The sequence below is a fragment of the Stomoxys calcitrans genome, chromosome 2, assembly GCF_963082655.1.
Source record: "Stomoxys calcitrans chromosome 2, idStoCalc2.1, whole genome shotgun sequence".
In the NCBI taxonomy this organism is placed as follows: domain Eukaryota; kingdom Metazoa; phylum Arthropoda; class Insecta; order Diptera; family Muscidae; genus Stomoxys; species Stomoxys calcitrans.
This window is the reverse complement of record NC_081553.1, coordinates 128,485,798-128,505,378: the sequence shown is the minus strand read 5'-3', so window position 1 is coordinate 128,505,378 and position 19,581 is coordinate 128,485,798. Positions and strand designations below refer to the sequence as shown.

The 19,581-nt window shown below is 39.6% G+C and overlaps 1 protein-coding gene across 4 annotated transcripts in view; it reads left to right on the top strand.

Moving 5' to 3' along the window:
- Positions 1-19,581, top strand: part of LOC106083945 (mushroom body large-type Kenyon cell-specific protein 1) — a 490,542-nt gene that overhangs the window by 76,817 nt on the left and 394,144 nt on the right. For all 4 annotated transcript variants that reach the window (XM_059363636.1, XM_059363638.1, XM_059363637.1 and 1 more), the window contains one exon: positions 13,633-13,682. The gene's annotated coding sequence lies outside the window, so the exon portion shown is untranslated. The remainder of the gene's footprint in view (positions 1-13,632; positions 13,683-19,581) is intronic.

The window sequence follows — 19,581 nt, the reverse complement described above, 5'->3', positions numbered from 1 at the left end:
AATTAAATTCCCTGAAAGCCTTCACCACGGCTTTATGTGTAACTATATGTGAATTTTTTAAAGCTAACATTTCCTTTGGTCCTTTTAATTGTACTATTTTACTTTGATGAAAAACATTTGGATTCACTAAGGAGTTTGTGGCTCCTGTATCAATCAAAAATTTGCACTTGTTAATTACTATGTAGGTAAGTTCATTGGAGCTGTCTGACAAAAATTTCCAATATCCATTGGTGTTGGTCTATCACTATCATTTATTGGCTGATTAGTTGAATCACTGCTAACGGTGTTATTTTGAAACGGGTTGTTTCGATTATTACTATCATTCTGTCTCGGAATATAATTTTGATATTGATCCTGATATCTGGTATAATTTTGATTCTGATGTTGATTTTGTCTGTGTCTTTGATTTTGATATTTATAGTTTTGATTTTTATTAAAGTTCGTATTTTGATTCACGCTTTTATTTCTATTGTCATGAGTAGAATTTGTTTCGTTTTTATTTGGAATTGGATTAGGATTATAGAAAGCATAATTCGTATCGTAAAGTATTTTCATCGCATTCTCGATATTATTTGGATTTCTACAAATTATAATGGAACGCATTGGTTCAATTAATTTGTTTTTAAATACGTCCAATGCTACCCTTTTATTAGCTGCAATGAGAGCATTGTAGCCCGCTTCGTTTTGATGTAATGATCGAGTTTTCATGTTAAGTCTTCTGAGATAAGTTATTATCTCGTCATAAAAATTCTTTGCATTAGTTTTAAATTTAACTGATCTTAATTTATCATATAACTGTTCATCTGTTAATCTATCGCCAAAGTTGTTAATAAGGGTTTCTTTTAGCTCTGTCCATCTTGTAAGGTGATTGTTTATTTCGGAAATGTCCTTAGCCGGTCCACTTAGTTTTGACTTAATTATGTCTAAAATTTGCGTAATTCTGTCAACTAAGTCAATAAAGGTGTAGAGTTCGCTAAAACTACCGTTATAAACCGGTAATTTTGATAAATACTTTATAGGGTCAACCGTGACTGCGTTAAGTGCCATTTTACTATTATTTAAATTTTTTTTTCTAAATTAAAACTTTTTTCTTTGCTGATTTTTTTTTATCAGAAACAATTTTTTTTTTTTTTAGCGTAAAATTTTCACAATTTTTTTTTCACAATTTCTTAATATTCACTATTATTTTCTTATTAGTTACCATAAATTAGAGTTATCAGAAACAATTTTTTTTTAGCGTAAATTTTTCACAATTTTTTTTTTTCACAATTTCTTAATATTCAATATTATTTTCTTATTAGTTACCATAAATTAGAGCTGGTATGTTTCTCCCTCTTTCTTCCTTTATCCGTCGTATGGTTTTTCCTGCTGCCCGGACAAAACCTTTTCCTGGATTCCGAAAGTAAATCCTTTTCGAGGATTTATGTTTTCATCCTTTTCCTGGATGGTGTTGAGTCGTGGATACCTTGTAGGATCCTACCGACTGCGCCAGTTTTAGATACAAACTTCTCTTGTGTAAGTTTCAAGTCTATCTGAATCTTTATTTTAAATTTTCCTTAACGCTAGCTTAATAAATAAATGTTTACAATTAGCTGATGAATTCTTCATAGTATATGTTTTCATTATGGCTCGCTATGGGTGGTCAAATGATATTTGCATTGATCTCTGTTTCTCTGTGGCTGGTTGGGGTAAATGGATTTTGTATATACAAAATCCATTTGCGACAATTTCGTTGATCATGGATTTTTGCTAATGCTGCAAAAATCCATAGTCATAATGAATTAAAATTCTGCGGACAGCGTGGGTGGCCCTGTAACTTCTACTCCCACTTACCTTTTATTTTAAGCCCCCCCCCCCCAGAAAATAGCTACTATTTGGTTGCTGTTGTGGGGGTGGGGTGGCCCCATAGACACTTTTCCCGAATATTTATATCAAATTTGTGCTTTACTCCCAAAGACCTGTCATTTGAGCCCCATATTGCTGTGGTCGTTAATTTGTCCCCTTTGGGGGATGTTTTTGGGGAAAGACGGCCCCCCAAACTCTTGGTCCCATATTTGGATATCAGATTCGTATTAAACATTCAAATACCTTTTATTTAAGCCCCATACTTCCATGGTCAGTAATAAAGTCCTGTTTGGGGGGTGTTTTGGAAAAGGGGTGGACCCCAGAAACGTGGTCCCATATTTGGATATCAGATTCGTATTCTACTCGCAAATACCTTTCATTTGAGTCCCATATTGCCATGGTCGGTAAATATTTCCGATTTGGGGGTTGTGGTGCTCCCCCTAGCACTTGGTCCGACAATTGCATATCAGATTCGTTTTCTTATCGTAAATACCTTTCATTTGAGTCCCATATTGTCGTTATTGGTCTAAATTTATGTTTGGTAGGTTTTAGGGTGGGGTGGCCCTTTTAGGTACCCCATCCGAAATTTGGATACCAAATTTTTATTTTTAGGGTACTATATGAGAGCACACAAAATTTCGCATAAATCGCACCACCCATCTTCGAGATCTGGCTTTTCTGCAAATTAGGGTAAGGGGGAGGGTCCGCCCCCTTCAGATATCAAAAAATGTAGTACCCTATTTTCACCACGCAGTCATTATGCTCCATCTGTGAAAAAAAATTAAGAAAATCGTTTCAGCCGTTTCTGAGTCTATAAGGAACACACAAACGTACAAACAAACAAACAAACCTGCAGACAAACACAAATTGATATATAAGATATATAAATAAACCGATCTGAACCATATACAACACGGATGTCGAAAAGCCTACTATAAGTCACTGTGTCAAATTGCAGTGAAATCAGATGTAAATGCACCTTTTATGTGGCCAAGATTTTAAATCGAGATATCGGTCTATATGGCAGCTATATTCAAATCTGGACCGATTTGAGCCAAGTTGCAGAAAAATGGCGAAGAGCCTGACACAGCCCACTTTTCGAAATTTCAGCGCAATCAGGCAATAAATTCGCCTTTTAAGGCCCCAAAACCATAAATCGAGAGATCGGTCTATATGGTAGCTATATCCAAATCTGAACCGATTAAAGGAGAACGGCGAAGAGCCCAACACAACTCACTGTCCCAAATTTCAGCAAAATCGGATAATAAATGTGGCTTTTGTCGGCCGAAGACCTTAAATCGGCGGATCGGTCAATATGGCAGCTATATCGAAATTAGGACCGATTTGGGCCAAATTGACAAAGGATGTCGAAGGGCCTAACATAACTCACTGTCCCAAATTTCAGCAAAATGGGATAAAAATATGGCTTTTATGGGTCTAAGAGCCTAAATTGGCGGATCGGTCTAAATGGGGGCTATATCAAGATATAGTCCGATTTAGCCCATCTTCGAACTTAATCTGCTTATGGATAAGAAAAAAATCTATGCAAAATTTCAGCTTAATATCTCTATTTTCAAAGACTGTAGCGTGATTTCAACAGACAGGCGGATGGATGGACGGACATGGCATGATTGTCTTCGATTTTTACGCTGCTCTTTAATACCCACCCCATCCTTCGGTGGTGGGTATAAAAGACTTTAGCGCAAATGAGAGCTCTAGGAATTGCGTTTTAAGAATGCATTTTTCAATTTTTTTAACAAAAAATGCCTATTTTGAAATACATCTTAAGTCGTAGTGAAGAAAACGCATCTAAATATATCTAAATAATAACAATATGTTATCTTAATAAAACAGAAAAAAGTTACATTATTGAAGCAGCTTTTTCAATAAAGACTAATTTATTTTATTTTTTAACAAAAAAAATGCAAAAAATCCACTCTTTCACATTTTCTTACTCTTTTTAAAGATTACAATGTTTAGATAAAAATAAATGGTGGACACCCACCATTTCGGGTATAATGAATGAAAGAATAAGGAGTTGTTTCATTTAGCCATGTCTCTCACAAATAGCATCTAAACTTTTTGCTTTCGGAGTATAATTTTTATACCAATCATCATAGGATGGGGGTATTCTAATCAAGTCTTTCCGTTTGTAGCACCTCGAAATATTGATCTGCGACCCCATAAAGTATATATATTCTGGATCATCTCGACATTTTGAATCGATCTAGGAATGTGCGTCCGTGCGTCTGACGAAATCACGATAGCGGTCGAACGCATAAAGCTAGCCGCTTGAAATTTTGCACAGGTACTTAATATCGATGTAGGTCGTTGGGGATTGCAAATGGGCCAAATCGGTTCAGATTTGTATATAGCTCCCATATAAACCGATCTCCAGATTTGAATTCTTGAGCCACTGAAAGCCAAAATTGTTGTCCTATTTGGAATACATTTGGAACATGATGTTCTCTTATGGCTTCCAACAACTGTATCAAGTACGGTTCAAATCGGTCTATAACCTGATAGAACTCCCATATAAAACGATCTCCCGATTTGACTTCTTGAACCCTTATAAGCCGCAATTTTTGTCCAATTTAGATTGTAGTGTTATGTTATGTCTTCCAACAACTGTCCAAAGTATGGTTTCTTGAGCCCTTACAAGCCGCAAGTTTTGCCATCATTTTCCCAGCATGCCCTACACATGCTATCACTTGCCGCACCGATTTCACATAAGTGAGCTCGTAGTCCTATGTGTCCCGTTATGATACCTAGAGCTCTGCTGACCTCAATCTTGCTTCCTCGTCTTCTCACGATCTTGATCTCTCCATAGGATTTTCGCCGTCCTATCGACCGTTTCGTTGTTCCACAGTGTTGCATGCACATTCGTCGCCCCCGCCCTTAACTCGGACTGCGTCGACCCGAATAGCTTCGGGTTAACCAGTGCAGATCTCTGACCTTGACAGCCAAATCGTCTGCTTTTTCATTCGCAGTTACACCGCTATGGCCCGGCACCCAAACGATGCGGATCGTGCCATCCTCAGAGAAGGCGTTAATCTCCTTCTTATATTCCCAAGCTATTCGTGATTTTATCGTCCTGGTTGTTATTGCCCTTATGGCCTGTTTACTATCCGTAAAGATGTTCATACTCAACGTCCTCGAGTTATCTACGCCTGCAGGACCGCATTATGGTCGGTTAATCTAAAACAGATCTCAGCGCCTGGGTTCTCAATACAGACCCCCAGGCCTACTCTGTTCTCTAACTTTGATCCATCTGTGTAACATGATCTTCCAGATGGCAATACTAGGGTTCCGTCATTCTAAGACTGTGCCGCTGGCAACTCGCACTTGTCCTCACGTGTCATCTCAGGTATCCGATGGGAAACCTCTTCCATTCCTTCCAGGTTTCCTACCGTATGACCTGTTCCTATCCTCAATCCATTCTCCCATGACCTTAAGTCTCGTAGCCGCAATGACTGCCTCACATTTAATCTGTATGTCTATGAGTCTGATTAGAATGGTATCCATTGCCCTAGTAGGAGTGGTCCTCTCGCTCCTCCTATGCCAAGACAACATGTTCTCTCAACCTGTTGTATAATCCTAACGTTGCACTTTTTCTCCATCGCAGTTCACCAAACTGCAGATGCTTAAGTAAGTATTGATCACGATCCTGTAGAGCCAGTGGACTATTCTCAGATTCAGGCCCCATTTCGAGCCCACGGCCCGTCTACATAGCAACCAACATCTGTAAGCCTTCGCAGTACGCTGTTGAATGTGACACTTCCAATTCAGTTTCCTGTCCCAGATCACACCTAAGTATTTCACCTTGTCAGCTATCGCAATCTTTTAATTGGGGAAACGTTCTCGATATCAAATACAGTGTTCTATTGCGACTTCTTACCATCGTGCCAAGTATTGTTCAAATCGGTATTGATATTGCTCCCATATTAACCGATCTCCCGATTTGACATCTTGAGCTCCTAGAAGCCGTAATTGTTATCCGACTGAAATTTGGCACCAAGTGTCGATTGTTGCCTGATTTGGTAGAAATTTTTAGCGGAATCTACGGTTGTGGGTACCTAAGATTCGGCCCAGCCGAACTTGGCGCATTTTTACTTATTTCTCTTAGTTATAGTTTTGAAGCATTTTCTGAGTAGAATTGTTCATATTGTTTGCATTAGTGTCATAAAAATTAAGTCTAAATTTACTAACGATATCAGTTGTGTTTTTTTTTTTAATAAGAAAGCCTATTTATTGATATCGTCTAGGTTGTCCATTTTTTCGGCTTTATTGGAACCAAATGTAAGGTGTTTTTGTGAACCAGTTGTTCAAATATTAACAATCAATATGACTTAAGTATCCCACTAATAAGGCGAAGTTTATAAGCCATTTTTTGTCGATATTCAATATGTCTAAAGGCCAAAACAAACATTTTCGCAAATAATTTCATTTCTCGGAGAAGCGGACAGTATTTACATAACCCATTTGAGTTATATAGTTTGCTAAACTAAATTTTTACACAAAAAAATACAGTATTGGAAAAAAATTATAAAAACAAGCAAAAAAGCACACTAAATGTGTGGTAAAAAAGTTTGCTAATGTCAGCAAACACTGTCGGCTGATTTTGAATAAAAATTTTTTTAATCTTTTGTTTAAAAAATTAATTAATTTTTATTTCTAGAGGCTCAAGAAGTAAAATCAGTAGTTCGGTCGATCTGCCGATTTAAGGTCTTAGGCCCACAAAAGCCACATTCATTATCAGATTTTGCTGAAATTTGAGACAGTGAGTTGTGTTAGGCCTCTCGACACCCCTCTTTATTTAGTCCTAATTTGGTCCAGATTTGGATATTACAGCCATATAGATCGATCTTTTTAAGATTTAAGATCTTGAGCCCATCAAAGGCGCATTTATTGTCCGATTTCGTTGAAATTTGGAACAGTGAGTTGTGTAAGGCCCTTCGACATATTTTCAATTTGGCCCAGATCGGTCCAGATTTGGATATAGCTATCTCTCGATTTAAGATCTTGGGCCAATAAAAATCGCATTTGTTTTGCGATTTCGCCGAAATTTAGGAGAGTTAGTTGTGTTAGGCCTGTGATATCCTTCTGGCCCAGATCGGGTCAGATTTAGATGTAGCTGCCATATAGACCGATATATCGATTTAAGTTCTTGGCCCCATAAAAGGCGCATTTTTTATCCGATTTCGCTGAAATTTGACTCAGTGACTTATGTTGGGCTTTTCGATATCCATGGTTCTGATTGCTCTATATTTAAATATAGCTGCCAAAAAGACCAATATTGAACCAAAATTTAATAGTGACTTGTATTTATTAGATCACTCATTGTCCACATTTGGTCCGCGCCGGGGCATATTTGGATATAGCTGCTATGGGTGCATAAATAATGAATTTTTCACCGAATTATGATGAAAGTTGAGTTATATATATACCCGAGGTGGTGGGTATCCAAAGTTCGTCTAAGACCCCATCTTATATATAAAAATCAATTTGTGTTTGTTTGTTTGTTTATTTGTATGTTTGTGTGTTCCTTATAGACTCAGAAACGGCTGAACCGATTTTCTTGAAATTTTCACAGATGGTGCATAATGATCCCATGAGGAAAATAGGGTACTACATTTTTTGTTATCTGAAGGGGGGCGGACCCTCCCCCTTACCCTAATTTTCAGAAACGCCAGATCTCGGAGATGGGTGGTGCGATTTAAGCGAAATTTGTGTGCTCTCATATAGTACCCTAAAAATAAAAATTTGTTATCCAAATTTCGGATGGGGTACCTAGGGGGTCCGCCCCTCCCTAAAACCTACCAAACATATATTTAGACCAATCACGGCAATATGGGACTCAAATAAAAGGTATTTACGATAAGAAAACGTATCTGATATCCATTTGTCGAACCAAGTGCTAGGGGGACCACCCCAAGCCCCAAAACACCCCTAAGTCGGCCCCAAGCCCCAAAACACCCCCAAAACACCGACCATGGCAATATGGAACTCAAATGAAAGGTATTTGCGAGTAGAATACGAATCTGATATCCAAATGTGGGACCACGTTTCTGGATGTCCACCCCTTCCCCAAAACACCACCAGGACAGGACAAACAGGACTTATTTACTGACCATTGGAATATGGGGCTTAAATAAAAGGTATTTGAGTGTAGAATTAGAATCTGATATCCAAATATGCGACCAAGTGTTTGGGGGGCCGCCTCTCCCCAAAAACTTCCCCCAAAGGGGACACATTTACGACCATAGCCACATGGGACTCAAATGAAAGGTCTTTGGGAGTAAAGCACAAGTCTGATATCAATATTCGGGAAAAGTGCCCCACAACACCACCCATTCCCCAAAACACCCCTAAATGGGACATATTTACAGATCATGGCAATATGGGACTCAAATGAAAGGTATTTGGGAGTAGAATACGAATCTGATATCCAAATGTGGGACCACGTTTCTGGGGGGTACATCCCTTCCTCAAAACACCCCCCAGACAGGACTTATTCACTGACCATTGGAATATAGGGCTTAAATAAAAGGTATTTGAGTGTAGAATTAGAATCTGATATCCAATATGTTTAGGGGGCCGCCTCTCCCCCGAAAACACCACTAAATCAGAAATCATGAGAATATCGGGCTGAAATGAAGTATTTTAAGAATGGAGTACACCTTACATCCAAACTTAAGTTCGTAGACCAATAAAGATCATATGGGATTTAGATAAAGGCACTTATATTGTTAAACTCTTAGTCAAGTTAGCGTGGTATTTCACTAAAAGATCTTCGAAAATAAATATTCCAAGGAGATTTTTGTTCCATATGAAGTAAAAGAAGGCGCAGCGGAGTGGGCCCGGGTCAGCTGGTAAAGTATACATATATTTGATCGTCATGACATTTTAAGTCGGACTAGCCATGTCCGTCCATCTAACCGTCCGTCCGTCCGCCCGTCCATCCGCCCGTCTATCCGCCCGTCCGTCCGTCCGTCCGTCTGTCCGTCCGCCCGTCCGTCCACCCATCCACCCTTCCGCCCGTCCGTCCGTCAGTCGAAAGCACGCTACTTTTCGAAGGAGTAAAGCTAGCCGCTTGAAATTTTGCACAAATTCTTCCTATTAGTGTAGGTCGGTTGGGATTGTAAATGGGCCATATCGGTCCATGTTTTGATATAGCTGCCACATAAACCGATCTGGGGTCTTGAATCTTGAGCCACTAGAGGGCGCAATTATTATCCGATTTAGCTGAAATTTTGCATGAGGTGTTTTGTTATGACTTTCAACAACTGTGTTAAGAATGGTTCAAATCGGTCCTTAACCTCATATAGCTGCCATATAAACCGATCTGGGATCTTGACTTCTGGAGCCTCAAAAGGGTACAAGTATTATCCGATTTGGCTGAAATTTTGTACAATGGCTTCTCTTATGACCTTTAACATACGTGTGGAATATGGTCTGAATCGGTTTATAGCCTAATACAGCTCCCCTATAAACCGATCACCTTATTTTACTTCTTTAGCCCCTAAAGTGTGCTATTCATATTAGATTTGGCTGAAATTTTACACAATGACTTCTACCATGGTCTCCAATATTCAATTCAATTATGGTCCTAAATGAACCATAGCTTAATATTGTTCCAATAACATAGAAATTCTTTTCGTTTCTTTGTTTGCCGTAAAAGAGATACTGAGGCAAGAGCTCGACAAATGCTATCCAAGGTGGAGGGAACATGAGATTCGGCCCAGCCGAACTTATCACGCTTTTACTTGTTTTTCATTACAAGATTGCCATTTCACCGTTACACCGGACAGTTGATCGTTGCAAATCTGTCCATCCGGAAGTAGTATTTCCAAGACAGTATTCCCCAGGACTTAAAATTAAAGAAAAATGTTGTTCTGAGTTTTTGAGATTGGGAAAATGTTGCTTATTTTATATTTAGAGTCCCAGTCAATTTGGGCTTTACAATGCACGCTCACATGAATTTGCATCAAAAATGCTTTTCCGCGTATGGCATTTAATAATTCCAAATCGATATGCTTTAGATCAATTTGAATAAAATTCGCTTTTGTTTGTTTTTGTCGTTTTATAATTCCTCGAACAGCTTTGGAGCCCGTATTATTTGATTTCGTATCTAACGACTTTACCCACAGACACACATATGCGGGTTTGGCTGACTAACTGACTGACGGCCTGCCAGAACAAAAACTTGGCCTTGATATTTGCAAAAGTAAAATAATGAAAAAACAAATACCGTGTGAAAAAAAAAATTATAATAAATTCATAAACAAAAAAGTGGTTGTTGCTGGCCGAGCTGGCGAGCGAACGAACAATTCATTTGGTGTTCGAATGCACTCCAAAATGGGGAGACCACCACACTGCATCGCATCACAAAACGAAACGTATCGAATCTATTCGAATTGCATCGTATCGTATCGCATATGTGTTGTTGCAGCTTTTGGTAGTTTTTGTTTTCTGTTTTTGTTTTTGTGACAGTTGTTGGTGCCTTTGATAATGGTGTTGTTGTTGCTGTCATTGTTGCCATTATTTTGCCAACGTCGAATGCAATGAATGCATAACTTTTGTCTATAGCCACACATTTGATGCCTATGCATGAAGTAGTACAGACAGCATTTGGCCATTGATGAGGGAAGATTATCCTTTAGATTTATTCTGGTTCGTCTTCTTCATCTTCTAGAGGGCGCAATTGTTGTCCAATGTAAGTGAAATTTTATTATGACATCTAGCTGCCATGACAAATCCGGTCCATGTGTATCTAAAAACTTGATATTGCTCCTATACAAACCAATTTCTATCTAAACAAGTAAAATGACGTTAAGTTCGGCCGGGCCGAACTTTGGATACCCACCACCTCGGGTATATATGTAAATCAACTGTCCATTATGCTCCCATAGCAGCTTTATGTAAATATGGTCCGATTTAGACCAAATTTGACACGGATATTGAGTTGTCTATTAAGTGCAAGTCATTGTTCAATTTTGTAGAACAAAATATTGGTCTTTTTGGTAGCTATATCTAAAAATAAACCGATCTGAACCATATGCGACACGGATGTCGAAAAGCCTAACATAAGTCACTGTGTCAAATTTCAGCGAAATTGGATTATAAATTCGCCTTTATGGGGCCAAGACTTTAAATCGAAATATCGGTCTATATGGCAGCTGTATCCAAATCTGAACTGATTTGGGCCAAATTGAAGAAGGCTGACGAAGGGGCTCACACAACTCACTGTCCCAAATTTCGGCGAAATCGGCCTTTTATGGGCTCGAAACCTTAAATCGAGAGACCGGTCTATGTGGCAGCTATATCCAAATATGGACCGTTCTGTGCCACATTGAAGAACGAAGTCGAGAGGCCTTATGCAACTCACTGTCCCAAATTTTGGCTAAATCGAAAAACAAATGCGGCTTTTATTGCCCCAAAAACTTAAATCGTAAGATCGGTCTATATGGCCGCTATATTCAAATCTGAACCGATCTGGGCCAAATTGAAGAAAGCTGTCGACTGGCCTAACACAACGCACTGTCCCAAACTTCAGCAAAATCGAATAATATATGTGGCTTTTATGGGCCCAAGACCCTAAATCGGCGGATCGGTCTATATGGGGGCTATATTCAGATATAGTCCGATAAAGTCAATCTTCTAACTTAACCTGCTTATGGATAAAAAAAAGAATCTGCGGAAGTTTCAGCTCAATATCTGTATTTTTAAAGACTGTAGCGTGATTTCAACGGACAGACGGACATGGCTAGATGGTCTTAGGTTTTCACGCTGATCAAGAATATATATACTTTATAAGGATATTTCGATGTGTTGCAAACGGAATAACTAAATGAACCGAAAGATGGGGTCTTCGGTGGTGCGTATAAAAACTTGATATTGCTCCTATACAAACCAATCTCTATACTAAACAAGTAAAAATGCATTATTTCCACCGAGCCGAACTTTGAATACCCACCACCTCGGGTATATATGGATATTAACACCGTTTCGCCATAATGCGGTGTTAAATGCATCATTAATAAACCTGGTACGATTTGGTTAAACTCGTAACGAATGGCAAGTGGCCTAATACAATTCCCTGTTCAAGACGGTAAAACTGAATATTGGTCCATATGGCAATTACATTTATTCAAATATAGTCCGATCACCACCATATTCGGAATGGATATGAAAGGGTCTTATACAACTCATTGTAACAGATTTCACTGAAATCGGTTAATAAAAGCGCCTTTTATGGGCCCAACAACATAAATCGGGAGATCGGTCTATATTTGAATATAGCTTTTTATAACCTCCACCATAGGATGGGGGTATAGTAATTTCGTCATTCTGTTTGTAACACCTCGAAATATGCGTCTGTCCGTCCGACCTTCCGTCTGTCCGTCCTTCCGTCTGTCCGTCCTTCCGTCTGTCCGTCTTTCCGTCTGTTTGTCGAAAGCACGCTAACTTTCGAAGGTGTAAATGTAGGCGCTTGAAATTTTGCACAAATACTTTTTATTAGTGTAGGTCGGTTGTGATTGCAAATGGGCCAAATCGGTCCATGTTTTGATATAGCTGCCATATAAACCTATCTTGGATCTTGACTTTTTGAGCGGCTGGAGGGTTCAGTTGTTTTGTTATGACTTCCAACAACTTTGCTAAGTATGGCGCAAATCGGTTCATAGCCTAATATAGCTGCCATATAAACCGATCTGGGGTCTTGACTTCTTCAGCTTTTAGGGGGCGCAATTCTTATCCGATTTGGCAGAAATTTTGTACTACAGCTTCTCCTATGACCATCAATATATGTGTCCAACATGAACCGAATCGATCTATAGCTTGATCCAGTTCCCATATAAACCTATATCCCGATTATACTTCTTGAGCCCCTACAAGGCGCAATTCTTATCCGAATGAACTGAAATATTGCACAATGACTTCTACAATGTTCAGCATTCAATTCATTTATGGTCCGAATCGGACTATAACTTAATATAGCTCCAATAGCCTAACAGTTCTTATTCATTGTTCTTTGTTTGCTTAAAAACTCCACATGTGTGATCCATGGTGGAGGTTATATAAGATTCGGCCCGGCCGAACCTACCACGCTCTTACTTGTTTTTTTATTTTTTTTCTTGTTATAAGACATTCGTCAAGAAATCGGACCGATTTGTCGTCAAAATCACCCTCATTTTGTAAGACATTGGTCAAGAGGTCAGTCCAAAATGTTCTACGAATTCGGTCCTAGTTCGGTAAGACTTAAAAATTTCCCATTAGAATTTTGCTGGAATCTTGCTCTGAAATCGGTCCGATATAGATATTATATGGCAGTAAATATATCAGATTTCCCTCTGCCGTGATATTCGATAGCTCTAACACACGCTTCCACGGTCTTCTGCTGTCAAATAGAGTAAAAATGTATCCAAATCTGCACCGGTTTTTTTAAACACTCTTTGTGACAATGCAATTTCCAGCGACTGTATGAATATAACCATCGCTTACAGGAAGACATTCTATTCTATTCGCAATGCGTTTTTGTGTTACTGCTGCGCTGTTGTTGTTGTTTTATAATTTTTTTCCAATATTTTTCAGTTCAATTCCATATCAGTTGGTGTCTCTTTTTATTTATTCTGGCATTTTTTGTGCATTTTCACTTTTTATTATTGTCGAATACTGTAACTGTAATTGGATTCGTTTATGACGTTCCGATTAAAAACAAAAACCTCTATTGTTTCGTTTATTGAAACTTAATAATTTGATTTCTTTTTTTTCTATTTATTTCAACAGTTTGGGAACACACTTGAATTGATAGCCAGTGAAGTATTTCTTTTCCGGAGGTAAGTTTGTAAGGAATTTTGTTTTTATTGCTAAAGTTTGTGAATTGTTAAAATAAAATTTTAATAGTGTATTGAATAGAAAAACATGGAATTTCAGAAAAAATGTTTTGAAATATCTCCCCTTTCCTCTAGGTGTGCCACATTGTGGGTCCTTCGTAGGTTCGAGGGCTAAGCCATTAACTGTGAATCTAACTAACATCAATATATAGACCAATTTTCAAAAATGTATTTGGGACATATTTCTTTTTCTAAAAAAAATTATTTCGAAGGTGTTCACTATTATGAAGATTGTAAACTATTTGTTGATATGTTTAGAATTTAAATAATTTATGAAGATCATTCTGGAATTTACATAGAATGTAAAGTTTGTCTTTCTTGTGAAAATAAGGATTTAAGCGAAATTTTGTTTTCAGCTCTATGCTAATCCCAAAACAACATTTGTTGAAAAAGTTAACTTACTTTAATTGGCTAAGACAGAGCATTTGTTCCACTAGCCGAACGTAGAATAGCGTTCCAAGCGCCTCGATCTTCTGCGCTCATTCTAAAATCTCTGACACCAAGTTTCGAGGTGTCTCCCACAACTTGATCTTTCCATCGGGCTTTTGGTCTTCCCGGTTTGCGTGTACCACCGTGTTTGCCTTCAAAAGACTTCTATGCTGGGGCTTCTTCATCCATTCTGACAACATGACCTAGCCAACGCAGCCGTTGTATTTTGATGCGTGTAACTATGCTATCGTCGTCATTCAGCTCGTGGTTCATGCGTCGCTTATATTCTCCATTAACGCAAACTGGTCCATATATTTTACAAAGAATCTTTCTCTCAAATACTTCAAGCACTGCCTCATCTGCTTTCACAAGTACCCATGCCTCAGAACCATATAACAACATGGGTAGTTATACCGAGAGGTGGCCTTATTTCTAAACTGCTTACTTAGTCCAAAGTAGCATCTGTTTGCCATTATTATTCTTCGCTTAATCTCAAAACTGGTGTAATTCGTTTCGGTTACGGCGGTGCCAAGGTAGATAAAGTAACTGACTGTCTCAAAGTTGTGGTTCCCAACTATCTTTATCTGCTTGGTTGTGCAAGGCTCTTTGGGAGTTATAACCATCCATTTCGTCTTATTTCCATTTTTTTTCTGTGTAGACAAAATAAAAAATGTCAATTACTTAACTAATTTTCGACATATAGCACTTGAAATCGGGCCAAAATACCTAAAAAATTTTGTTTTTCGTTTTTGAAAACCGAAAATAGGCCAACTTTGAACGGGTATGTCTGCTAAAACTCTGACATTTTTGTGGGTAGCATTTTTGAAATCGTTAGAATGTTTTCCATAAGACAGGTTCTTCCAAAACTTCGTAGGCGCATACTTAATTTGGAATTTTGTCACCCGTTTTCTCTGGCCGCGCCATTGTGCGTTAGACATATATCAACCGGAAGAAGGCCGATTGAGCCGGCTTCAGAGAATGCACCAATCGCCCCTTAAATGTGTTAGTTGCCGAGGGATATTCCGAGACATCATTAACGCAGCAGCCGGCCGCGTTTTACCTGCCGGTCAACTACCCCAAGTGCAGCCCAATTTCGCGGAGCGAGATGGTATTCTTTGAGGTGAATCTGGAAATAAACAGGGAAGTCAAGGAATATAAGCGGAATTTGTGGCTGGTGCATTTGAAGCAATGTAACTTAGGTACTGGTTTAGGCAAGCTGTGTTCTACTGGTTAGTCACTCTCGAACCCCGGCAGAAGGGATGACAGGACCTCAGCCAGTCTTGGCGACGTTACTGTGACTGATCCGAAGAGATGCGCCAGGTTGTTCAAACGTAAATTATTGATCATCCCGAGAGGGACAATGGTAGGAGTAGAGCCATTCGTCGTATCCGTAGTCTTGGATTCTATGAACAGCCATTACCGTGGACGAAGTGGACAAATTCCATCTGTGGCTCCAAGGCGTTGGGCCCCTAGGGAGTCTCAACACTGATGCTGAAGGATCTGAATCTATTTGGTCTCGAGTACTATATAACTGTCATTGAACACTCTTAGAATACCCTATGTTTGGAAGATGGGTAGAGTGATTCCGCTATTGAATCCTGAAAAGAACCCGAGTAAGGGGGAGTCATAAAGACCGACCCTCTCATCAATAACCAAGACGCTTGAAGGACTACTCCTCCTGAACCGCCTTGGAGAATCCATTCGCCGATTATCAGCATGGATTTCGTAGACTGCACAGCACAACCACCGCATTCATGCCATCACCGCACATATTTTCCGTGGTTTCAATCAGCCCAGGCCTTTTAATGGGAAGGTCCTTGTGGCACTGGATCTATCGACATAGTCCGTCATGCCAAATTGATGGAAGACATCGCCAACCAGTTCCTCTAGCACGCATTATCTGTGTGGTCGCCAGTCGTTTGTGGAATTTAGGTCTAAGACGTCGAAACTCCGTAGAGTGAAACAGGAAATACCCCAAGGCAAATGAATATACCCCGAAACTAATTACTCTCTATTCCACCCACTCCAAATAGCATAGAAACCGTATCATATGTATGTTCTGCGTTAGATTAAACGTCTACCTCAGCCATCTTGCCTCTTATTTCGCTGCAAAATGTCTGCCACTGAATCTTCAATCATATTGTTCACCATATACACTTATGAGGTGGATAATAAGCTTAATGCGAAAGTCGACGAAGTAACGATTCCGACCATCAAGTGTCCCAAGATACTTGGTGTCACATTTGACAGCTCTTCCGTATTCCCCCTTAACACGCCACCGCAATTTCCGTTAAGGTCAAAAATAGAGACAAGGTCTTCAAATCACTTGCCAGCAGCACTTGGAGTGCTGACAAAGAAATCCTATCGGCCACACACAAAGATATTGGCCGGCAAGTTATGCAGCGCGGTGTAATAATATTGGGTTGCCCAAAAAGTAATTGCGGATTTTTCATGTAGTCGGCGTTGACAAATTTTTTCACAGCTTCTGACTCTGTAATTACATTCTTTCTTCTGTCAGTTATCAGCTGTTACTTTTAGCTTGTTTTAGAAAAAAAGTGTAAAAAATATATTTGATTAAAGTTCATTCTATGATTTATTAAAAATGCATTTACTTTCTTTTAAAAAATCCGCAATTACTTTTTGGGCAACCCAATAGTTAGAACTGTCAAAATGCCGAACCACCTCCATCAGGAGACAAACATTCTTCCGGTCTGAAGACATAGCTACATGCTGTTTTAGCAATACCCTCTGGGCTGTTATCGTAGGGCCCATCCAAATCATCATCTTGTGGATGGGTGTTCTTCGCCCAGAAGCCTCAGGGTGCGTCTTCATGATCTAGAGCGAGAAGAAGTAGAGACCTTCTAGATCAAGCAACATGTGCACAAAATGTATGCAGATACGTAGCACATGCGGTGAATAGCTATTGGGTGAACGTGGTCTTTGGAGTACAACCGCCACTTATTGCAGCTGAAAAATTAAACTGCCTCGGCAAACCAGAGTAGTTCTGGCACAATCATCCGGCAGACGATTCCGCCTCAACACCTACCTGCACGATACGTGTTCCGATTGTGACCTGGGACCACACGACACATGTCGCCTGTGTAACTACACAGCCAGAACCACTCGTCAAAGACTTAGATCCCACTGGAGATCCCTACATTACTCGCTGAGTTCCTGAATCTAGATATTCAACAGAACCAAGCAGACGCAGGATAGAACTGATGCAACAACAACAAGCGATTGTCTGTGTAAGGGCATTAACAACCAGGACGGTAAGATCGCGAACAGTCTTGTAGTGTAAGAACAAGATTAACGCCTTCTCTGGGGATAGCACGATTCGCATCGTTTGTTTGTCGAACCATAGCGAGGTAAGAAGGAATGACAAAGCAAATGTTTTGGTTGTGAAGGCCAGACTACTGCTGTCAATAAACTTGGTTAACCCAAAGCCTTTCGGGTCAACGCAGTTCAAGTTAAGGGCGTGGGCTACAATCGCGCATGTAAGACTGTGGAACAGCGAAACGGTCGGAAAGACGGCGAAAATACTATGCGGATCGTGAGAGGACGAGGCCATTACCGAAAGAATGATCTATGCGGGACACATAGGACCACGCGCTCACTTATGCAAAACGGTGCGGAAAGTGACAGCATGTGTAAGGCATATGGGGAAGCTGATGAGAGGTTGGGGCATTTCATATGTAATTGCCCGGCTTTCGCGGCTAAAGGACACCGGTACTTAGGTGGATACAAAATACCAGACATGAACCAACTTAGGGGCGTGTTATGGAATACAATTAAGGATTTTGTAAGTAGCACAGAGTTACTAACATTTTTTTACCCACCACCGAAGAATGGGGGTATATTCATATTGTCATTCAGTTTGCAACACATCGAAATATCCATTTCCGACCCTATAAAGTATATATATTCTTGATCAGCGTAAAAATCTAAGGCCATCAAGACATGTCCGTCCGTCTGGCTGTTGAAATCACGCTACAGTCTTTAAAAATTGAGATATTGAGCTGAAACTTTGCACAGATTCTGTTTTTGTCCATAAACAGGTTAAGTTCGAAGATGGGCTATATCGGACTATATCTTGATATACCCCCCATATAAACCGATCGGCCTATTTAGGGTCTTAGGCCCATAAAAGGGACAGTGAGTTGTGCTAGGCCCCTCGACATCTATCGGCAATTTGGCCCAGATCGGTCCATATTTGGATATAGCTGCCATATAGACCGATACTCCGATTTAGGGTCTTAGGCCCATAAAAGCCACATTTATTATCCGATTTTGCTTAAATTTGGGAAAGTGAGTTGTGTTAGGCCCTTCGATATCCCTCGCAAATTTGGCCCAGATTGGTCCAGATTTGGATATAGCTGCCATATAGACCGATACTCCGATTTAGGGTCTTAGGCCCATAAAAGCCACATTTATTATCCGATTTTGCTGAAATTCGGGAGAGGCAGTTGTGTTAGGCCCTTCGACATCCTTCGCCAATTTGGCCAAGATCAGTCCAAATTTGGATATAGCTGCCATATAGACCGATCTTCCGAGTTAGGGTCTTAGTCCCATAAAAGCCAAATTTATTATCCGATTTAACTGAAATTTGGGACAGTGAGTAAGTCTTAAGCTCTTCGACATTGATCGGTTGGCACTGATCGGTTCAGTTTTGAATATAGCTGCCATACAGACCAATCTCTTGATTTAAGGTTTTGGTCCCATAAAAGCCAAATTTATTGTCTGATGGCGCCAAAATTTAGGACAGTGAGTTAAAATAAGCCCCTTGACATAATTCTTCAATATGGCACAGATCGGTTCAGATTTGGATATAGCTGCCATAAAGACCGATCTCTCGGTTTTAGGTTTTGGGACAATAAAAGGCGCACTTATTGTCCGATTTCGCTGAAATTTGGGACAGTGAGTTGTGTTAATCTCTTCGACGTCCTTCTTCAATTTGGCCCAGATCGGGCCAGATTTGACAATAGCTGCCTTATAGACCGATCTCTAGATTTAAGGTTTTGTGCCTATAAAAGTAGCATTTATTGTCCGATTTCGGCGAAATTTAGGACAGAGCGTTGTGTAAGACTCTTCGCCATTTTTCTGCAACTTGGCCCAAATCGGTCCAGATTTGGATATAGCTGCCGTGTAGACCGATATCTCGATTTAAAGTCTTGGCCCCATAAAAGGCGTATTTATAATCCGATTTCACTGAAATTTGACACAATGACTTATGTTAGGCTTTTCGACATCCATGTTGTATATGGTTTAGATCGGTTTATTTTTAGATATAGCTACTAAAAAGACCAATATTCTGTTATACACAATTGAACAATGACTTCTACTTATTAGTGTTTGATCCAAATCGGAAAATATTTCGATATAACTGCTATGGGACATAAGGTATGGAATTTTC